The 23,493-nt window shown below is 47.8% G+C and overlaps 1 protein-coding gene and 1 pseudogene across 1 annotated transcript in view; both read left to right on the top strand.

Annotated features, from left to right (window-relative positions):
* Nucleotides 1-23,493, top strand: part of DOC2B (double C2 domain beta) — a 120,497-nt gene that overhangs the window by 3,881 nt on the left and 93,123 nt on the right. The gene's annotated exons all lie outside the window — the stretch shown is intronic.
* Nucleotides 9,233-9,350, top strand: LOC133374528 (5S ribosomal RNA; annotated as a pseudogene).

Below are 23,493 nucleotides of genomic sequence, written 5' to 3'. Positions count from 1 at the left end.
AGGTAATTTATTAGAACTGGATGAGACTCTCTCTCGGGCTAACTACAGTGTCTTTCTGACATGACTGGGGTGGGTTTTTGACTCATTTTGAGATACTCTTTATGTTTCCTGCTGATAATGACAATGTCTTCTTAGGGTGGGGTGCTGGGAATAAACCACCAACCCATGTGCCAAGTGACCTGAACCAGTGTGTGTGAGATAGAAAGAAAGGCAACCTATTTTTTCCCTCCTGCAGATTCCTCTTCTAAAGTGTTTGTTGTTCTTGCAGGCTTTGCTCCTCCCCCATCCTCCTTTCTCTGCCTGCCTTTGTTCTCAGTTAGTTAGTCATGACTTGCTGAGTGGAAGCCGCATGCCTGTTTCAGCAAGTTCAAGGTGCTGGTTTTGGTGTACAAAGCCCTATACAGCTTGGGACCAGGATACCTGAAAGATCGTCTTACTCCTTATATACCCGGTCAATCACTATGTTCTGCAGGCGAGGGCCTCCTGCAGACACCATCTTATCAAGAGGTTCATTCCGCACAACATAGGAAGCAAATCTTTCGTGTAGCTGCACCGACCCTGTGGAATTCCCTCGCCTTAAATATTAGACAGGCGCCATCTCTGCTATCTTTTCGGCGCCTATTGAAGACCTTCCTCTTTCAACAAGCCTTTTAAGTAGAGACCTTATCCCAGTCTGCGTCTGTGTTGGAATTACTTTTTTAGATGTTTTTAAAGCTTTTTTTTTTAAAAGATGGTTTTTTAAATATGTTTTAAAGTCTGTTTTTATGATTGTTCAGTGTTTTTAGTGCTTTTGTTTGCCACCCTGAGCTCCTACTGGGAGAAAAGGAGGGACATAAATCTAATTAATTAATTATAATAAGTATGACTTTGTAGTAATGAATCTTAAGTTTCTTTATTCTTTCAACTACCCATCATAACAGACCAGTTACTTCTGCACTCCACTGTATTATATATCTACCGAAAGCCCTAATGGGGGAATCTCTGGCCCGGGAGGTCAAATGTAGCCTTCCAGCCCTCTCTGTCTGGCTCTTGGGACTCTAGACTCGGGTCATACGCTCTTTCCTCAGCCACATCCACCTTGGGTTTTTTTTGCCTGGCTGCAATGTGGCCTGGAACTCTCATGATGCCTGCACGCAGAATCTAGCCTGCTGTGCAAAGGTGACATTTAAATCAATTGCTCCGCCCACTTTTGCCTCTGGCCTCGCCCGCCACTGACATGTGGCCCCCGGACGGTTGCGCGGAAGGGAACCTGGCCCTCAGGCTGACAAAGTTTCCCACATCTGTTTTAGGACATCAGAGAGGATGGATCTCAGATGAACTCTCCTACCGATCCTAAAAACAGAACCAAATACCGTGTAGTAACTAGGCAAAACGTAAATGTAAGATTCTTGTTTGTTTTTGATTGTGTATCTACAAGTTAACAGGTTGGTATGAAATGAAAAGTCAGGGGAGAGCATGGCTCTTCCAAAAGTAAGATACTTCAGCCAGCTGTCAACAGTAGGTTTGGCTGGGTAACAGTTTTTTGGAGCTGTTCTGATTTTTTTTTTTATTCAAGAAAACACCCCCTGAAAACACTTGTGCGAATACTCAGATTTCCCCAGCATTGTTCAGACCCAATTTTTCCTGGCTGCTGCTGCCTCCTCCTTCCTGAAATAGTTCTCATGAGTGATCCTATCCAATTGGGGATCACCAAGGAATGGGATTATGTCACAGTGCTCCATAGCCAATCAGGGATCCCATAGGAAATAACAGCACAAGGTTTCATAGCCAATTGGATTACAGGATACTAGTCAATTAGGGATCACACAGTGGACAGGATTACACCACTGTGCTTTGTAGCCAGCTGGATTAGGCCATGAGGTGATGTTGCTGAGGGCGATGAGCAAGCAGACCTTATTTTCATAAGGAAAGCGCTGGCAGTGCAGGTGCACGGAATGTCAGAAAGCAGTGCTGTTTTTCAGCACTGCCAAAAACATTTGCAAAAAATTGTCAGTCATTTCAGCTCAGTGCCACCTCTTTCCGTTTTGGCCTAGTTGCCCCAGGCAAAGGCAACGCATTTGCTAAAATGCTCCTGCCTTGCGTCCCCTTTGGACCTTTACCCAGAGGGCCTTTGGATGTCGAGGACTGAGCCGTTTTTTCTGGACAAAGGGGCCTCACGTGGCTAACGTCAGCTATGTGTAAAGAATGAAAAGCAGGTGAGAGCCTGCTGGGAACTAAGCGCATGGTCGCTGGCCAGGTGCTACCTGCTGTTGTTGGGGGGGATTTTTCCACCGGAAGAGGTGCACTGAGCATTGATCTGCCTCTTTTTTTATTTTTTAAAATGCTGCCTGGAATTGAAGGAGGACAAGACATCCCCCCTCGCCCCCCCCACAGAAGATCATGGGGCCAGCTGGGAGGCGGCAGTGGGCTGGGGCAACATCTTGGATGTGGCAGCTTTTGGGGGATGTAACCCCAGAGAAATTGAGGGGAACCGGCCTGCCCTCTCTCCTTTCTCCCCACAGCCTTCAGAGGCAGTTTGTAAAGAATGGATTTTTTCCCCCTGCTGCTGAATTCTCAGCTGCTGTGATTCATTTGACTAGAACACAGAGTAGATCCATTAGAATCAGTGACCCTAACTGCGCCATGTCTATTCAATGAGTGGTATTCAGTGCTAGGCCCATTGAAGTGAATGGACATGGCTCACTTAAGTTCCTTGGTTTCAGTGGGCCTGCTCGGCGTACAGCTTAGCTGAATACCACCCAAGGGGTCTACTTTGAGTAGGACAAGGATTGAGTACTACCCTATCTATCTATCTGCATACATACATACACACACATCTATCTGAAGGGCTGTAAGATCACCTGCCTTACATGCAGAAGGTCCCAGATTCGATCCCTGCCATCTTTTCCAACCCTGCCTGCAACCCTGGAGGGCTGCTGCCAATCAGTGTAGACAATAACGAGCTAGATGGACCAGCTGTGTGGCAGGGAGAAATTCAACAGGTACCACTCTTCTTATCGCTGATGCTTTTGCAGAACGGGTTCCTTTTCAGCCACTTTTGTCTGTGCGTGTGTTTTCTGTCCTTCTAATTGTTGAGCACGTCTATGTAAATGAGGAGTAACTGAGCATTCGTGGCCTTGCAGGGAAGCCAAAGAGAAAGGGAGTCAATGCAACCAAGGGGCAGAAATTGTGGGGAAGTGGATTTTGACTAAACATTAGGTGTAACTGCCTGATGGACAGAGCGGTTGAACAGGGGGTCAGCCTGCCTCTGGAAGGGTTGGCCTCTCCTCCACTGGAGGTCTTTAAGCGGAGACTGTACAGCCATCTGTAAGGGGCGCCACTGTAGTTGCATCCTGCATTGGGCAAGGGGTTGGACTAGATGACCTCCAGGATCCCTTCCAACTCTAAAATTCTATGCAAACTGCACTTAAAGAGATTGGGCAGCTGCTGTTTGCTAACACTTTGTGACAGCACTACTTGAGTGTGTGTGTGTTTTCTGGCAGAAGGTGAGGTCTGTGGATCAGGGCGGAGTGTGTGAGAGATGGGTTGCCACCTTCTCCTCCCCAGCAGGGCTCTTGTGCTTTTAAGACCTGTACAGCAGGCAGAAATTCAACAAGTACCACTCTTCCTGTTGTGGAAATCCTGCGCCGGGGGAGAGAGTTCTTGCCCTTTTGCCCGAGCCAGTCAGGAGTCCACACAAACCTGTCACAGATGCAAATATAGCAATTAACGGGCTGTCTGCTCCGTAACCCTTGCATAGGTTTGTGGCTGACTGTCGAGCAGCCTGCGATAGGAAAGCATTTGTGTAATATCTACTCGGGATGACTCAGCAAAATTTTGTTTTAAAAGTGATTTTTGGAAGGGGGAAGAAAATGCTGTGCCTCTCCCCCTTCCCTCCTGATCATTAAGCCGCCAAGTTTTTCCTCATAAAAGGGGAAAAAAATAATTAGCAGCTGTTGACAATCTCGAAGGCTCCAGAAACCACAGATTGCCAAGCAAAGAATTTGGCAAAAGAAGCAAAGGAGCAGAATTGTGGAAGGGGGAGAGAGAGAGAGAGGAAGTTTTCGAAATGATTTTGATACTTTAGTGAAAGACTCTTTGTTGGCATGTGGCCCTGTTGCTATTTATACGTGCCCGTTTATCTCTGCGGCTTCGAGAGGCGGGAAAGAGGTCTCCACAAAGCTGGTGGCGACCTCGTCTTCTCCTAGAGCAGCGGGGAGGGGAGCATCTGTGGCCCTCCAGATGCGGTAGTCGCCTCTCCGGCTGGGCCCTCGGGACCTGCCTCAAGCCACGCTTCCTCTCCCCAGGTGACACCTCTCAGGGGCCCTGATTCATTCCCGGAGCGTTTTTACCTGGCTGAGAAAATGTCTGTGACCTCTGATATTGCCTCTTGCTTTCCCGGATGGAGGCTAGAGAGAGGAGGGGCCAGAAGCAAAAGTGGGCAGAGCAAAACATGTACAAAGATAAAATGTACATGTTTTGCTCCGCCCGCTTTTGCTTCTGGCCCCACCCACCTCTGGCATGTGATCCTTGGAAGGGTGCAGAGCAGAGGTGTAGTCATGCAGGGTCTCGGGGGGGTCATAGACCCTTTACTTTTTTGGGAGCAGAGTACCTATTTCTCCAGCTTCCTATGGACCAATCAGCATGCAGGAGGAGTGTGTTAGCCACTGAGAAGGGTCTTCTAACATGCTTACTTGTCCTTTCCTGCAGATTGGAGCCAATCGGAGTGAAAGGAGGTGAGTTAAGCATTGAGAAGACTCTTCTCAGCAGCTAACATTTTCCTCTCATGCTTACTGGTTCCTAGGCATTATCAAGGATCTCATTCTCAACCGCACAGCAAAACAAAAACAAAAATAACAGGGAGGGGGCATGGCTCTGATTAACATGAAGGGACCCACCCTGCACTTCTGAATTTGCCACTATACTACTGGTGCAGAGAAGGGAATATGACCTTCAGGCTGGGGAAAAAAAGGTTCTCCGCACTTGCTTCAAGGATCTCTGTCAAGCCCAAGTCTAGCCCAAGAGAGAGAAGAGGTTTCACTTCAGCTCTCTCAATATCTCATGGCTTCACTGCCCCTCCCGGCTCCCGTATACACGAACAAAATGTGTCCATCTCTGAAAGGAAACCCTACAATATTATTGATATTAATATTTAAATTTCTCTCCCACCCTTCCTCTCGGAAGGAACTCAGGGCAGCAAGCAAGGGACAAAACACGTAAAAGCATCTTAAAGCATCTTAAAAACAAAACATCTAAAAAAATATTTTTATAAAGAAATCTTTAAAAACATCTTAAAACAGTTCCAACACAGACATAGGCTGGGATAAAGGTCTCAGCTTTAAAAGCCTTGTTGAAAGGTCTTCAGTAGGCGCCGAAAATATAACAGAGGTGGCGTCTAATATTTCAAAGAGACTTGGGAATTTCAAAGAGACTTGCATGTAGAGATGTACAGGGGGATCAGGATCCCTGATTGTTTGGTTCTGTGGAAGCTACTGATCTGCAGATAGCATTGCCTGAGGCGTGGATGTCCGGTGTGGAGGGCATGTGATTTGGGGAGGGGGTGCAGTGGTGTGTCACTGCACCTTCGATGCATAAAGCCCCCTTGGTATGAGTGACCAAGGGGGCAATAGCCAGAGCGTGTTGCCTGCTTAGAGAGCTATCCAAGGTCCTGAAGCCTCTGCCCAATGCTACCTGCCACAGGTTGGCATCCATTGTGTCCTGTGAGCTGCCACTTACAAGCAGCAAAAGGGGCCTGCCTCAACATCATGGGCTTGTGTTTGCTTCTTGGCGAAGTATGTCCACCCCCAAATTCTGCACCCGTCACCGCTTGTAAATTCAGCTTGTGGTTTCCAGCTAGGGACGTAAGCGCCTGACAGTTGGTGGGCATTTGACAGGGCTTCTTCTGGGCTGGAATGCTGGCCTCTGTGGTGAAGGGAAGGGCCATAGCTCAGTGGCTTCTCCAGGTAGGGCTGGTAATGTCCTCTGTCGGCAACCGTGAAGAGCCGCTGCCCATCTAATGCTGCGGTTCCCACCTTTAACTATGGTTTGGGAGTGATATATAGGCTGTAGCGCTGCCTGACATTACTCACATCCCTGGTTCAAGGCCAAGGTTCAGTGGTGCACTGCTTTTTGCACACAAAAGGTCCTGGATTCAAGCCTTTCCAGGGAGGGCTGGGATGAGACCCCTGTCTGCAACCATGGAGAGCTGCTGCCAGTCAGTGTAAACAATACAGAACTAGATGGAGCCAAGGATCCGGCTGAGTTATAAGGCCACGTTCCTGTGTTCTTCCTATGAGCTGAACTATTTGGATAATGGGAAAATATTTAGTTGCAATGGTAACTCATGAACTCCGGAAGCGGCCTGACGCCGCCGCTTTTGGGGGCGCTCTTGGCCTAGAAGCGGCCGGTGGTTGACCCCCGATGCAAGACAGTGCGGGTGAGGAAGCTGTTTGTAACAATTTAGGGAAACCAGAGGGCGGGCAGACTTCAGGTTTGTCAGATCTGATTTGTTTGTTTTTTATCAGAATCCCGAGATCTATAAGGGCCAGATTGCACACACACACAAAAAAGGCATACAGTTAGAATGAAATAACAAGGGTGCCTCTGAGCGCATTCTGAGCCTGGATATTTGCTTTCAGCACCGGAATGGAGCAGAGCCTGTGACAAGAGTCCATGCCTGGTTACCCTGAATGTTCGGCGTTTTCGGCAGCCTTATTTAAGGCGAGGAAGGTGCATTTCTGTTCTTCCCAGATGTTGCACAGCTGGGAGGCAGAAAACCTTTGCCAGCCTAACACAGATCACCCAGTGATCTGCCAGCATACCCCACTCTCCCTTCTGCAGCAGAGACAATAAGGCTTCCACCTGGCTTGTTGCTTCGCTGTGATTTAAAGTCCCAGGATAACACTTGACTTGTTTTTCCCCTCTCTGTTGGCTTGCAAATCTTTCCCTCCTTTTCAGAATAATTCCATTGCCTGTGCCGCTGTCGTTGATGGGCAGGGCCAAGGGTAGGGGAGGCAGCGTTTCGGGAAAAGAGTTTAGGTCCCCTCACCCCACCCCAACTGAAAATGAGATTGCCTCTCTCTGGCTTCCTGTTGACATCCCCTGGCTTGGTCCTCTAGAACAGGGGTGGGGGAACCTTTTTCAGCCATAGGGCCACATTCCTTTCTGGGCGACCTTCCAAGGTCAATGGTGGGCAGGGCCGGAGGCAAAAGTAGGTGGAGCAACAGATGTAAATGTTGGTACAGTAGGCTAGTTTCTATGTGCAGCACAAACTCTCTATCCTTCTTCCAGTCAAGCAAGAGTCATTATCAGAGTGCAGGGACACCTTCCAGCTAGGCAACACTCAAGGAGAAGGGATGGGTGAGAACTTGGATTCGGCTCACATTGAAAGCTGAATCTGTCAAATTCACACTTTCCAAAACAGCGTGAGGATCAAAACGCGGCCACCCTTCAAAATTCACACTTATCCCGATTTTGCAATGCCGCAGGACAACCAAACATGGTTAACAAGCGTGCATATATTGGGGAATGCATGCGCAAAACCTATTAGTTAAATACATGCAAAAACTCATTCTATTAGGAGAAACTGCTTGCAAATATGTGTAGATTAGTCAAAACTGTGCACAAAAATGGATTTATTGGGAAAGGATTGCAGTAAAATGCTGCAAATTTTCATGAGGATTTTTTTAAAAAAATCACAGATTGCTGCAGAAACATGGAGAAACAATTTAAGATTGGAAGAGTGAAAAGTGGAGAGGCCTGGAACTGGCAGACCCTTCCATTCCTATCAAGGAGGGTGCAAAGGACAGCTAGTGAGAGATGTGGCCTGGGGAGAGTGGCAAAGGCCAGACAGGGAGGCCTGGAGGGCCAAATGTGACCTCCTTTACATCTGCTCTAGAAGCAACAATGGTGGTCTAGATTTGAGGCTTGCATCCAATGCTAATCCTACTTGGAGGATGTTATACGCCTTCAAGTTGATTTTGACTTATGGTGACCCTATGAAACAGCAACCTCCAATAGCATCTCTCATGTAAGTTCAGATCTTGTAAGTTCAGGTCTGTGGCTTCCTTTATGGAATCAATCCATCTCTTGTTTGGTCTTCCTCTTTTTCTACTCCCTTCTGTTTTTCCCAGCACTATTGTCTTTTCTAGTGAATCAGGTCTTCTCATTATGTGTCCAAAGTATGATAACCTCAGTTTCGTCATTTTAGCTTCTAGTGATAGTTCTGGTTTAATTTGTTCAAACACCCAATTATTTGTCTTTTTTGCAGTCCATGGTATGCGCAAAGCTCTCCTCCAGCACCACATTTCAAATGAGTTGATTTTCTTATCTACTTCTTCCACTGTCCAACTTTCACATCCATACATAGAGATCAGGAATACCATGGTCTGAATGATCCTAACTTTAGTGTTCAGTGATGCATCTTTGCATTTGAGGACCGTTTCTAGTTCTGTCATAGCTGCCCTCCCCAGTCCTAGCCTTCTTCTGATTTCTTGACTATTGTCTCCATTTTGGTTAATGACTGTGCTGAAGTATTGATACCCATTTGAAATTAATGAACGCGACTGACTTAGGTTCATTAATTGCAGTGGGCCTACTCTGAGTAGGACTGGCTACAACCCTACGTGTTGCAAGTGGGTCTCTCTTTGGCACACTTCTCTCACCTTCATTGATCTATTTTGACATCTTCTCTGTTCATTAATTCTTTTCATCTTTTTACGTACATACAGGCTCTTTTCCCTTTAATTCTCTGTTCTGGGAATCAAATAAAATTTAAAAAAACAGGAGAGAGAGGTTGTGAAGGCCTTCATTAAATTGGAAATGTGGAAAGTCTAATTGCTCAAGACACCGTGGGACTAACTCTGCGAAAGACAATTGTGTCTCTGGAGTGTGACGCATTGGCAAGTGTTCTGTGGGGCGTAAGTATTTTTGGAAATCCTTCTGATTAAATCTTCACCTGTCGCAAGGGGGGCCAATCAGCAGGCATGCCTCCTACACGGGTTTTTTTTAGGAGTTTGGGGAGGGATTTCAGCTCGCCAGTCCAATTCTGGTACTCCATCTGAACAATTTATTTATGATTGAAATCTACACCCTGCACTTTTCTGTAAAATATTTAAGGTGGCTCAATATAGGGATAAAATGCACACTAATAATCTTTCTTTTTTAAAAAAAAAAATCAATCAAACTGAGAAATTTGGGGTACAGGAGACTATTAAAGGCAGCAATAGCATAAAAGCTTATTTAAGCACCTGCAGCCTATGGTCATACTACCCTGAACATGCCTGATCTCATCTGATCTTGGAAGCTAAGCGGGTCAGGCCTGGTAAGTACTTGGATGGGAGACCGCCTGGGAATACCGGGTGCCGTAGGCTTAGAGGAAGGCAATGGTCAACCACCTCTGAATACCTCTTGCCATGAAAACCCTATGAATGTATCCAAAAAAGATTCATAGGGTCGCCGTAAGTCGTCATTGACCTGAAGGTGTATAACAACAGAGCACCTACATGTCTATTGACAGGTTCAAGGTTCTCGTATTAATTTAGACAGCCCTGGAGAACTTAGGTCCGGGGTACCTTAGGGACTGCCTGAAGCCTTATATCCCAGCTGAGACCACCTGCAGGAGCGTCGTTGGTGGTCCCCTGAGTGGGTGAGGCTCATCTGAGAGCGACAAGCAACCGAGCCTTTAGTGCCATTGGCCCAGTCCTGTGGAACGCTCTGGCCAACAGAGATTCAGCAGGCACCTTCTGCTTTAACCTTTAAACATCTGCCGAAAACCTTTCAGTGTCCCCAAGCTCATGCAGGCAATTAATGAAACGTCTTTCTATAATAGTTGACGATCTCTGGTTTTAAAGGTTTACATGCCTCTTACTGTGTGTATGTATTAGGGATGGAAAGATCTGCCCATTTTGATTTTGTTTCTTCGTCTTCGAATTTCAAATCCAGTTCTCCGCATTTTGGGATGAATGTCTCCTAATAAATCGCATTTTTGTTCAGTTTTGACTTAACATGCACATTTTTTGCACGCAATTCCTCCCAATGTCATGCATGTTATTTTCACTAACATAGTAATACTTATGCACACTGTCCCCTAATTGATGCATTTTTACGAACATTCTTTAGTTGGCAAACTGCATTGCAAAATTCGGATAAGTGCGAATTTTGAAGGATGGCTGTGTTTTAAGTTCTCAGACTGTTTTGGAAAGTACAATTTTGTTCAATTCAGCTTTAAATGAGAACTGAATTGAATCCCCCCCCCTCTAGTATGTATGGTTGTTATAAACTGCTTTGATTTTTTAATGATATGGCGGCATTCATTTTTCATCATAAATAAATGGAAATGGAAAAGCTTGCTAGAAGTGTCTAAAAAAACACTGATGGGATCAAGCCAACTTTCCTTGAGAAGAACAGGCCTTGTTTTCTAGTCCACTATCTTGTATTTCTGAGAAGACCCCCCCCCCCATTTTTTTCTGGGCAGGCTCACTGAGAAAAATGATTCTGCAGACATTCTGCTCCCAAGCCGTTTAGGGCTTTAAAGATCCAAACCGGTCCCCTTGATTTGAGCTCAAGAAGTAATTTTGGCAGGTGGTGAGTGTGACATCTTCTGACTGGCTGCCGTTATGACCCTTTTTTGGACGTGTCTTCAAAGGCAGCCCCAGGCAGAGTGAGTTGTGGTAGTCTAACCTGAGCATATTTCATGTGCTACTGTGGTGTTAAAGATATGTCAACTGCCTTGGTGGGCACGAAGCCAGTGGTAGTTCCACGTTTTGCTGTTTATGGTCCGTGCTTTGCTGTAGTAGAATCCTTACTTTGGGGAGAACGAAAATACAAAGAGCCAGGCACCGCAGTGTATAGAGAGAGAGATTTTGTTAAGAAGTTTTTCAGAAAGATTAGTGGTTTGGAAGAACCCAAGCAATTATCGCATCATGTGCCCCTATGTTCTACTGTTTCTATTGGATTTCACTAAAATTTCAGTCTTTCAGTGGTTTTCCAATCTATGTGTTCACGGTTCATTGATGAAATTTTATGGGTCCATTTGTGTCCACTGGGTGTCCAAAAGCCAGGTCTGGCTATCCATTTGGACATATATGGTTTCCTTTAAAAAAATGCCATGGCCTTTGGGTAAGGCAACCCCTGTAAATGCCACTCTGCCAGTGAGCCTAACTCCTCACTGCTGTTATCGCCAGCTGGTGCTCACCCTCTTCTTCCTCACTGCTGCCATTGGCTGGCTTGCCAGGGAGTCAGCCAATCAGCAGGGAGGCTTCTAGTGCCTCTCCTCCTCGCCGCGGCCACTGTGTCCTGGCGCAGGGTGAGAGGCGGATGTTTGCAATGGCAGAGAGAAGGCGCAGGTTGCAGTCGTGATGAGTGCTGAAGACTGCAGAGATTAGCTGCGCCGCAATTTCGGCAGCCGAGCTGGAAGGAGCGCGTGTGTGATTTACCTGTAAAGGAGTCAGGCTTTTTACCCTGCTTTAAATCACCGAGACTTCAGACGCAGTTGCAAATCAGCATAGCTCCTTTATTTATTGAAATGCAGTTGATAGAAAAGGCAGCCTAGTTTCTAACTAAGACGGAGGAGCCATGGGCAGGCTTGGTCGTTGCCCCCATGATCCAGGAGAGAGAGGCAAAGGCAAGATGTCTCTGACTAGCCAAGGGAGGGGGCAGCAGATCAGCTTTCCTAAAGGTATCCCATTACAATGGATGATCACAGGTCAGATCAGGTAGATGATCACAGGTCAGACGGACAGCCTAGCCACCTTGGAAGACTGTCTCTCTACCTTCTGGCCTGCAGACTTCAAGCCCCACGTTTAAGTTGCCATCTCCCACACTTCCAGCAAAGTGAAGGAAGAGGTCCAGGGCGGTGGTGGCCAGCGGGTCCCCTTCTCGGGCATGGGCCCTTGGCCGATGCCCGACCCTGCCTAAAACATCCTTCCTATTGCATTTGCTCTGGGACACAGCAGCTGCGTGTCAGGAGAAAATGATTTCCCCACCTGCTTGGCTTGCGACTTAGAAGCCAAAAGGAAGCTCCGCTTTGCCGAAAGCCCTCCCCGGAAAGTTCCGGAGAGGGCGGCGCAGGGCAGGGAAGCCACTGTAGTATGCAAGGAGGTTTCATTTCCCAGGAGGATCTAAGAGCAAAGAGGTCTGTTGTCTGTGTTGCTTTTGCAAAGATTTAAAAAAAAAAATTGCGAGGGCTTTTCAAATGAGCTCCCGCGGCGGAAAGACATTAAAAGCAGGTCTTGCAACTGGAAGTCATCTCCTCCAATGCTCAAAACAAAACAACCCCCCCTTCCCCCCCATCTCCATCTGTCCATCAGCCTGAAGGTTACTGAACCTGTAGGAGAAACAAAAAGAGATAATCCAAACAGGCCCTTGTCAGCTGCCTCTAACTCTTCCTAAGCAGAGCTTCCTGGCACAAACAAAAAGCAGATTATCTTGGTGGTGGCTGGGCTGATAAACTAGACTTTGAAAGCTTGCTGGCTTTGGGTTCCAAATCAGTGGGGTGGATACCAGGGATTAGAGATGAGAAGGTCTAGTGGGTGGAATGGAAACATCAGGGGGTATGGTTTTTCCCCATTTCTCCTCCAGGCCTTTACATCTGTACCGGGAACTGAAATGGGAATATTCTATATAGAAAGTAGGAGCTCTGCTACTAAGCAAACGTCACTCCCCTCTTGCTTTATGGTGGTCTGTGATCCAGATATGGGGGGGGGGATAAAGAGAGAAAACCAGAAAGGAGAAAAAAATCTGATTTAGAGAGGCACAGACAGTCTGCCATCCAACCTGAGACGGACAGTTAATACTATTGTCCCGGTATTTGAATTGGTTTGAGGTTTCTGTGTGTGTGTCTGCGTGCACGCATTTTGCTGCGGCAGTTTGTATGAATTACTTAATTGCTCTCATTAATGATCTTAATCCACACTCGTAAAGAAAGATGAAGACTTAGCGCCGGCCTGCCTCTCCTCGTGGGCAAGTGAGGGGCTGCATGTATGCGCCACGCTCACACACACGCCAGATCTTCTGTATCCCAGATTCCCAGTTATTCTTAAACACGTTCTTTAATTTTGATTTGCCTGGGACTCCAACTGGAGGGCATCCTAAACAGAGTGCTATTGCTGGTCTGTCACTTTCGTTCGGAAGGCATTCATAGCTTGTGTCCAGTCACCCCCTCTGCAGACGAAAAACGTCCCTTCCTCTTATTATTGGAAAAATATTCAGGAGCCGTGTGTGACTGCCAGTTTTCCAAACCAAGATCTCTCTCCCCTGCCAACATCCCTCTTGAAGGTATCTTTATTTATATTTGCAGGCACTTAATAAATGTGAGAATGGGTAGAGTAGAACTTCAGAGGAGCCTGGCTGCTGGATCAGGTCCAAGGCCCGTCTAGTCCAGCATCCTGTCCTCACAGCAGCCAACCAGATGCCAGACTGGGCTGCATGCTGCCATCACTGATGGCAAGCGAAGCCAAATGAAGAGTGAGGGCAGTGCCGTATAAATAAGTGTAAGGAGAGCCCTCCGGACATTCCGATGCAATATTTGATGTCCAGGGAATGGCTTAAAAAACCCAAAAAGTACAGCTTTACATTAAAAGGATAGCCTTACAGTTGTTCTCCTGCAAAGGTCCTAAAGCACCCAGGCCTTGCTCCGCCTACTTTTGCCTCTGGCTCCACCTACCTCTCGAAGGTTGCCCCGAAGGGAACGCAGCCCTTGGACAGACAAAGGTTCCCCACCTCTGTTGGTACGCTGAGGGGCCTGACAAGATTGCACTGGAAACCCTTTCTTTTTCTCTGATTTTTTTGGTAATGTCTGTTGCTCCTTTACTCCCCCCCTCCACGCCACTCTTTGCCGCGGTGTTGATGCCGTGGCTAGCCGACAGAGATCAAAAGGTTCTCAAATCGTATCCCCTGGAAAGCAGAGCGATAGTAACCCCAGGCAGGAACCGCTGAGCCGACTCCATGTGTCGCATCCGAAAGCAGTGGCCGGCGCTCTCTGTTAAAAGGCAGTTTTATACGTGTGCCGCCCCCTCCTCCTGTATGCGGGCATCGCTAGATCCTTAAGAGCTTCGAGGTTGCAGGCCCCCGGCACACATTTGCATAAAATTTGCACTTGCTAATTAAATGGAGAGATGCAAATTTTGGGGAGGAATTGCCCAGTAAACAAAGTTTAAAAAAAAGTTTAAAAACTTGAAGGTGGGAACTAGGAAAAGATCAGGGGGTCTCCCAAAAAAACCCACCCTGTAACTTCCCCCTCCTAACAGCCCCCGTGAACCCCAGGCTGTTTGGGGTCAGTTTGCCTCTGTCCATGGCTGGGCTGCCCCTGTTGGCCAGCTTCGCAAGACTGTCATAAGGATTGCTATGTACCTATATCTTTATATCTCAGAGGGGGTCCTTCAAGAGGATCTAATGACTTCTTTTAATATTGCGTCATGAGGATTCCTGAGGAAATATTTGCAAAGCATGTTGAAGGCCATATTTTAAACAGCTCCGGCTCATTCAGCGGGGCATCCGAAAGGCCAAACATTTCATTTTGCTAAGTTCCCACTTTCCACTTAAAAATGCGCCTTCCTCTTAAAATACCCTGTGCTGTATCGCACAACCCTCTGGAGAATTTTGGAGAGGAAAGCCGGGCAGGGGAAAGAGGGACAGGATAGGAACATGCAAAGCTCCCTTGGCCTGAGTCAGACCCTATTGTCCATGTAGTTCAGTGTTGTCTGCACGGACTGGCAGCAGCTCTCCAGGAGACTGAAGCAGGGACCTTCTGCATGCAAAACAGATGCTTCACCCACTGAACTACAGCCTGCCCCCAAATCCTTCCCCAGGATCAAAACCTGTTGATGAATTTGGGTAGCCCAATGACTCATTTTGGATGCGTGCGGAAGGAACGCCAGGGCCGTTGGTGGCACCCTTCCTGTTGTCTGCAGCTTTCACAACGGTGATTTTTTTGGAAAATTATATATATATATAATTTCTTTCATTCACATTGTGTGATGTAAAGGTCAGCGTACGGAAGCAGGCGTCCTATCCCTTCACTTTTAACGAATGCTTCCCCCCCCTTTTCAAAGCTTGCCTCCCCAATTAAAAGCACAACCAGAGGCTTAATGTCAAACGTGGATCTTGGCAGCGTGCAGAGAGAGGGGTGGCAGGTCCTGTGCGTTTGTTTGTTGTGCTTTGCCAAGGGCTGCGGCAGGGAGAGAGCCGGACTCTCAAACGGCGAAACTCCCTAGCCGTTCCAGCAGTGTGTGGTGCAGAAATTTCCATGGGCCCCTTGCAAGCGTTGGTACAAAGCAGTATCCCAGGAACCTCAGGCCCAGGGGCTCAAATGTGGCCCTCTGGACCGTTCCGTCTGGCCCTCGGAACTCCCCCCAGGCCGCAACCCTCATTGGCCCTTTTAGAACAGATGCGGTGAACCCTCTGGCCCGAGGGCTGAATGCGGCCCTCCAGGCCTCTCCCTCTGGCCCTTGGAACTTCCCCAAGCCACGCCTCTCCTTTGTACCCTCCCTGAGTGTTTGTCTGGCTGGAGGTGTGTCCTTGAGCTCCACTGACGGCTCTTGCTTGCCTCAATGGAGAATGGAGGCGGGGTGTGTGTGTAGAAACTAGCCTACCGTGCAGAGGTAAAAATTTACATCAATTGCCCTGCCCACTTTTGCCTCTGACCATGCCCACCACTGGCATGTGGCCCTCAGAAAGTTGTCCAGAAAGGAATGCGGCCCTTGGACTAAAAAAGGTTCACCACCTTGCCTAGGCCCTATGTTTGGCTCTGTTCTCTGCAGTGTCCGCTCTGGGTGTTTGGGGGCCCTTGGGCTAGACCCCCTCCCTACCTCCGGACTCTCCCTCTGCACGCAAGCAGGTCCAAGGGACTTGTCTCTGTGGGCCCCCTTCTCAGGCATGGGCCCTTGGGAGTTGCTGACCATGCTGGTCCTTGATGCCGGCCCTGACTCCCAGCTACCCACTGGCTATGGCACCACCCTGGCTTTCTTAGAAGGTCCAGGGCAGGTCTTGGCCCAACAGGTTGTTTGTACATAATGCTCTAATCTGGCTTTCTGGCTTTCTGTCTTCCTGTCCTGTGTCATTAGGTGATCTCGGTCTTGTCCTTTAAAATGTGTTTGGGCAGGCTCAAATTGTAGAGCAAGCTCAAAGGTTGCAGAAAAAGCATGCGGTAGAGTCCTGTGAGGATTGTTTTGCTGTGGGCTGCAGACAATGGCTTGGATGATCTGCCAATTTAGTTTTTTTCTAAGAACTCGCTCTATATGGAAAGCTAGCCTATCAGGGAGCACGGTTTTAACCTAATTATCTAATTAGCTATCCTTCAAGAGAAAAGGAACTGTTGACTTTGAAAAAACAAACATGGGCATGTGGTGGGAGAAGTCCTAGAATATGAGATCCCTCCCATCTTCAGTTTCGAGTGGACCAGCACCAGAAAGCACTGGATGGAAATCTGGCCAATAAGCGTTCAGATTCCAACTCAGCTGTGATCCTTTCGATGATGATACGGCACGTTTCCAAAGCACTTCATGCAGTAGTGCAGTGGTGAATTCAGAAGTGCAGGGTCCCATCATGATAGTCAGGGCCACACCGCTCACAGCCACACCCTCTTTTCCACATCCCCAGGCCCTCCCTGTCACCTTGTGAGTCCATGCTCCACTACAGCAGATGTCCCTAGGAGCCAATCAGCATGAAAGAGGAGGCTGTGTGTGAGCTACTGAGAAGGGTCTTCTCAGGGGCTGACTCACCTTCTTTTACTCTGATGGCTCCAATCAGCACGAAAGAACAAGGACTCTTCTCAGTGGCTAACTGCAGTTCATGCTGATTGGCTCATACATAGGGACCTGGCTGGAACCCTGCTCCTAAACAAGTAATGGGCCTATGACCCTACGTTGACTACACCCCTTACTTCATGTACCTTATGTCGATATCCTTACAATATTCCTTTAAAGTAGGTCAGTCGTGTTATTCCCCAAAATATTTTCTTTAGTTGTTTTTTCCTTACCCTGAACTCTCCACCGTTAGGTCCGGTTTTACTTCTCTCTGTTGGTCCTTTGTTTTTGACCCAGCAGAGTGGTTAGAGTGTTGGACTAGGGCCCACGAGAACCGGGTTCAAATTCCAACTCGGCCATGAATCTCACTGGCTGACTTTGGGCCAGTCACTGCCTTTCAGCCTAGCCTACCTCCCAGGGCTGTTGTGAGGATCAGTTGGAGGAAGGGTGAAACACATATGCTGCCCCGAGCTCGTTGGAGGAAAGGCGGGTTATAAATGCTATAAAATAAATAAAATTAACTCTTGAGGGGGGGAGAGAGAGAGACAGCCAAAGGGGAGAGTCTGAGCCCTCCCACACCCCCAGCCAGCTTTTGTCTTCTTCTCCAGAGCTACCTCGACTTGCAAAATGTGGGTCATCCTCCTTGAAGGTTAGTGCCTTCCCGATCGTTGGGATGTTCAAGGTGACCCTTGCACCAGAGAGGGGGGAATCCCTTAGCACGCCTCCTGGCTCATCCATCAGCTCAGCCACTCACTCAGGATGGGACCTTCCTATGCAGAAGAGTGTCGCCTAAGGTGGGGGCATTCAAGGGCACTTGCAAGCTTGCTGGAGGTGAGAGCAGAGCAGATGGTCTGTGTTGTGTGTCGGCGGAGGATGCTTCCATTGTGCAGATTTAGATTCAGAGCTTGTGCCTGTGGAATTAGGTTGTATCGTACAGATATTAAGGTTTTAAATGCATTTGCCAGTTTGGTTCTTCCCTCTTTCTCAGTCTGAAGTTCAGTTCCCCGTGTTTCTGTGCTAGCTTGCAATTATTATTTGCAAAAGTCCTCCTGCAAAATTGTCAGGAATTCAGTGCAAATTTCTCCTGATGTACACATTTTTGTATGCCGTTGTTGCCTTGGATACATATTTTTGCAAGCGGTTTTCCCTAATATATAAGGCCTTTTCTATGTCATTTTCAATAATATAGGGCCACATTCCTCTAGTGTACACACCTTTGTAACCACTATTTGGTTGGAGAACTGTATTGAAATGCAAATGTCAAACAAGGGCTGCATTTTGTTTCACCTATCATTTTGGAAAGTGCAAGTTGGGTGGGTTCACATTAAAACCCAAACAGAACCTAACCCCCCCTCCAAAACACAGCTATTATTATCTCAGTTTCGCAGAATGCTGTACAAAACCAGCCGCTATGCGCTGGGTCTGTGTGCAAGGTGCATGCTAGTTTCCTGACATGTGCATCGAGTCTGTCCATTGGCTTAGATAGCTTTAAAGGGGACCAGAGAAATGTAATGTTTAGAAGTTTAAAGGGTGACTACTAGTCACCATGACTTTATGCAACCTCCAGATTCAGGAGCAGCCTATCCCTGAATACCCTTTGCTGGGGAGGGGCAGTAAGAGAGGCTCTTTGTTCCATGTTTGTGGGCTTCCTTTCCCAGAGGCTTCTGCTTGGCCGTTATGTGGGTGGATTGTTGGTCTGACCCAGCAAGCCAACAATCTTCTTACGTTGCTACATGGGGAGGAGAAGCACTTAACATATGCAAACCTCTCTAACCTCTCTTCGCAGCCTTAAGTTCCAGACCCTTTGCTTTCCAACTCAATAAATGTGGGGGTTTCTGGCGTGTGTGCACCACGAGCGCACGGAACGGAAGGATATGTGCAGGCTTGAACAATTTGCAGAGGCAACCGGCTTAACTAGGAGTAGGGAGGCGTAGCTGATGCTTCTCCCTTGGCCCGGGACACCCGAGATGCATATTTTTAGGACCCACCCGATTTTTTGTGACGTTGGGCCGTTTTTGCACACTGTTTGAAATGATGTATTTTAAAGCGGTTGCAACCCGCCCTGGGACCTTTGAGCAAAGGGCAGGTAATTATTTTTTAATAATAATAAAGGAAATCATGCTCCAGCCTTAATCTGCCCTCAAATGTGCAGGAAAATACACAGGAGGAGGAAGGAAATGTGGTGCTGTCCTTCCTAACTCCACAACTGTCCAGGCTGGATCGCGTGGATTTTGTGGGTTCCTTGGATGTGGACGAGACACTCCCAGGGCAGCCCTCACCCCCACCTCCAAGCAGTAAGAGCCAATGGCTGTGGCATCAGACAATGGCCCTTTAAGACCGCTGATGGCTCCTCTGAGCGGACGAGGCAGTGCCTCTCCCTGTGGGAGGGAAGCTTCTCCAGCCAGCACATGCCACAGTGCCTTTGCCTCCTGCTAGGACCATCGGGAGAGGTGGCTGGATCAGGCCAATGGCCCATCTACTCCCGTTCTCACAGTTGCCCATTGGAAGCTCGCAAGCCAGACCTGAGGGCAAGAGCACTCTCCCCTCCTGCAGTTTCTAGCAACTGGTATTCGGAAGTAGGCCGCCTCCGATGGTGAAGGCAGAGCATAGCCATCATGGCTAGTAGCCACGGAGAACGTTACCCTCCATGCTTTTGCCTCAGAAGCGGCTGGTTGTCACTGCCACCTGTGGGAACCAATTCCATCGTTTAGTCCTATGCTGCGTGGAGAACTCTTGTTTCTGTCTGTCCTGAATCTTCCAACGTTCAGCTTCACCGGATGTCCAATGCCCATGATGTGATGAGAGAGGAAAACTTTTTTTCTCCACCCCGTGCATAACTTTATACGCTTCTACCGCGTCGCCTCTTAATTGCCTTTTCTCTAAACTAAAAAGTCCCAAATGCTGCAGCCTTTCCTCACGCGGAAGGAAAATCTTATTAGGGAGAAGTCATAGCAGTTCAAGCAGTTTATGTCTGTCAGAATAACCAGGCCAGGTTCAAGGTTCTCGTATTCATTTACAAGGCCCTTAATAACTTGGGTCCAGGATAGATCTTAAAGACCGCATGATCCTTTATATCCCTGCCTGATCACTGAGATCTTGGGGGAGTCTTTGTGGCTGGTTCCTTGTGGCTCAGATGTATGGCTTCTGACTACTGCACAGCTTAGAAATGCTGATGATTAAACTGTGCATAAATGTCTTAAGTGACCAAATAATAAGCAGTGTGCCTCTGTGAATACCAGTTTCTGGAAACTGGAGGAGAGGAGAGTGCTCTTGAGTTCAGGCCCTGCTTGCGGGCTTCCCATTGGGGCACCTGGTTGGCCACTCTGAGAACAGGACGCTGGACTAGATGGGCCCCTTTTGGCCTAATCTAACAGGCTCTTCTTATGCACTTATGAAAATAGCTTTCCCAAAAATATGATTTAAATGACTGGGAAATCCAAGTGCCCTTGCTCCTGTTTCCACGAGGAAATTCCATTTGTATTTCAAGCGGAATCTGTAAAATCCACACTTTCCGAAACAGAACCGCAACGCAGCCATCCTTTGACATTTGCACATATTTGAATTTTGCAATGCAGTTTGCCAACTAAGCAGTGTTTTTTAAAAAAATATGCGTAGGTGAGGGGGCAAGTGTGCATAAAAATGAAGATGTGAGTGAAAATTTATTTATTTATTATTTATTTATTAAATTTATATACCGCCCGACTAGCAATAGCTCTCTGGGCGGTGAACATAAAATAGCATAAAAATACAATGAATAACAAAATAATACTAAAATACAATCATCAATCCAATCCAATAAACATTTTTAAAAGTAAATCAGTGTAACTTAAAATGCTTCAGAGAATAGGAAGGTTTTGACCTGGCGCCGGAAGGAGAGCAGAGTCGGCGCCAGGCGTACTTCCTCGGGGAGACTGTTCCATAGTTCGGGGGCCACCACTGAGAAGGCCCTACATCTTGTCATCACCCTCTGGGCCTCCCTGTGAGTTGGAACCCGGAGGAGGGCCTTCGTAGCAGAACGTAGTGCACGGGCCGGTTCATATCGGAAGAGGCGTTCCGCAAGGTATCGTGGTCCCGCACCGTATAAGGCTTTATAGGTTAATACCAACACTTTGAATCTAGCCCGGAAACATATTGGCAACCAGTGCAAGCTGGCCAGAACAGGTGTTATATGCTCGGACCGCTTGGTCCTTGTCAGCAATCTGGCCGCCGCATTTTGCACTAGTTGTAGCTTCCGAACTGTCTTCAAAGGTAGCCCTACGTAAAGCGCATTACAGTAATCCAAACATGAGGTTACCAGAGCATGTACCACTGATGTAAGGTCCTCTTTACTCAAATAGGGGCGTAGCTGGGCTATCAACCAAAGTTGGTAAAACGCATTCCTAACCACCGAGGCTACTTGAGCCTCAAGTGAGAGGGAAGAGTCTAAAAAGACTCCCAGACTACGAACCCGGTCCTTTAGGGGGAGTGTAACCCCATCCAGGACAGGGTATATATCCACCATCCGATCAGAGAACCCGTCCACCAACAGCATCTCAGTCTTGTCTGGATTGAGCTTCAGTTTGTTAACTCTCATCCAGTCCATTGTCGCGGCCAGGCAACGGTTCAGCAAATCGACAGCCTCACCTGAAGAAGATGAAAAGGAGAAGTAGAGCTGCGTGCCAAGCAGTACCTCCAACTCCCAACTCCGCGAGCCTCTCCAGAAGGATACCATGGTCGATGGTATCAAAAGCCGCTGAGAGATCAAGGAGAATCAACAGAGTTACACTCCCTCTGTCTCTTTCCCGACATAGGTCATCGTACAGGGCGACCAAGGCTGTCTCAGTGCCAAAACCGGGCCTAAAACCCGATTGAAATGGATCTAGATAATCAGTTTCATCCAATAGCGCCTGGAGCTGGCCAGCAACCACCCGTTCCAAGACCTTGCCCAGGAATGGAACATTCGCCACTGGCCTGTAGCTGTTAAAATTGTCTGGGTCCAAGGAAGGCTTTTTCAGGAGTGGTCTCACCACTGCCTCTTTCAGACAGCCTGGGACCACTCCCTCTCATAAAGAGGCATTTATCACTTCCTTGGCCCAGCTACCTGTTCCATTCCTGCTAGTTTTTATCAGCCAGAAGGGGCAAGGATCCAGTACCGAAGTGGTTGCACGTACCTGTCCAAGCACCTTGTCCACGTCCTCGAGTTGAACCAACTGAAGCTCATCCAACAAAACAGGGCAAGACTGTGCTCCGGACATCTCACTAGGATCTACTGCTATAACTTGTGAGTCTAGGTCCTGGCGGATACATGAGATCTTATTCTGGAAGTGATCGGCAAACTGATTACAGCAGGCCTCCGATGATTCCACCGTGTCCGGAGGGTTTGAATGGAGAAACCCCCGGACAACTCGAAAGAGCTCCGCTGGGCGGCAAAGAGATGATTTAATAGTGGCAGCAAAATGATGTTTTTTAGCTGCCTTCACTGCTCCTACATAGAGCTTAGTCGAAGCACTAACCAGCGCATAATTGTATCCGTCGGGAGTTCGTCTCCATTTCCGCTCAAGCCGCCTCCTATCTTGCTTCATCGCTCTCAGCTCCAGAGTATACCATGGAGCTGTATGAGCTCTAGACAGGAGAGGGCGTAAAATAATATACAACAATGCATGGTGTGTGAGGTTCAAGTTTGTGGACATTAAGCAAACTAAGGAACAGCTACCAAATGTTTTTCAAGATGTGCCCCTGTGCTATCCATGAGGACTAGAAACTTTAACCATCTGAAAAGTGGGTTCCAAAGCATTCTGGCCCAACCATCCAGGCCAGGAGGGGTGGGGCTTCTGTGAGGTTTTCTCCAATCACATTGCTGCGTATCTCCAAATTTTGCCCTCCCCTTTCACATCATTGGCCAAGGTTTGCTTTGCAAAACAATTTTTAATGCATGGGGGTGGGGATTGCCTGGATCTCAGCAACTGTGACAAAACAGAGATTGCCTTCTCCTGCCAAAGAAAACAGACTGCGTTTCTCAGTTCTGCTTTTTTTGTTAAAAAGGAGAATTGTGGAAACATAAAGAGCATCTGTTTCAATATTTTGGTTCCTTTTATCATCGTTTGTTCCCCCCACCACCACCTGAAGGTGGAAAGGGAAAAAAATTGTTACAGCCTTCTGGGCCAAAAACAAGCCACCCATCCTCTGCTCCCCAACCCCTGGCAAACCTGAGGATTTATGCTTGACGTTAGTTCGCTGAGCATAGAAGGGAAGGGTGTATATCATCATTCCACAAACTCCCAGGTATAGACACACTTCCAGTATGCTGTAGAGTTCAAATCCAGATGGCGTCAGACTGACTCTCATCACCCTGCAGCCAGCATGGCCAACGATCAGGGGACGATGGGAATTGATTCGATCGATTACCCGGGCTATTCATTTCCTGCATGCGTGCGCCTCCTTGGAATTTGCAGCCGCCGGATTTAGGGGAGATGCTCTCTCGCAAAGGTGGGGAACCTTTGGCCCTCCAGATGTTGCTGAACTATGAGCACTAATGGGCACTCCCAGCGGCCAGGGATGATGGGAGTTGTTGTTCAGCAACACCTGAAGGGGCCAAAGCACTTGGAGCAACAGCCGTTGAAGGCTGGCGGCTCCGATGTCGGGGCGGGCAATGGAATCCACTCTGGGTTTTAGTCCGAACTTTCGAGTTGCTGTCCACTGTGCTGAAAGTTCTTTGAAAGTTAAGGCTAAAACCCAAAGTGGATTCCAATGCCCCGCTGACATCAGGGCCACTGATAGCAGTCACACCTGTTCT

The sequence above is a fragment of the Rhineura floridana genome, chromosome 21, assembly GCF_030035675.1.
Source record: "Rhineura floridana isolate rRhiFlo1 chromosome 21, rRhiFlo1.hap2, whole genome shotgun sequence".
In the NCBI taxonomy this organism is placed as follows: domain Eukaryota; kingdom Metazoa; phylum Chordata; class Lepidosauria; order Squamata; family Rhineuridae; genus Rhineura; species Rhineura floridana.
This window is presented reverse-complemented; position numbering and strand designations above follow the sequence as displayed.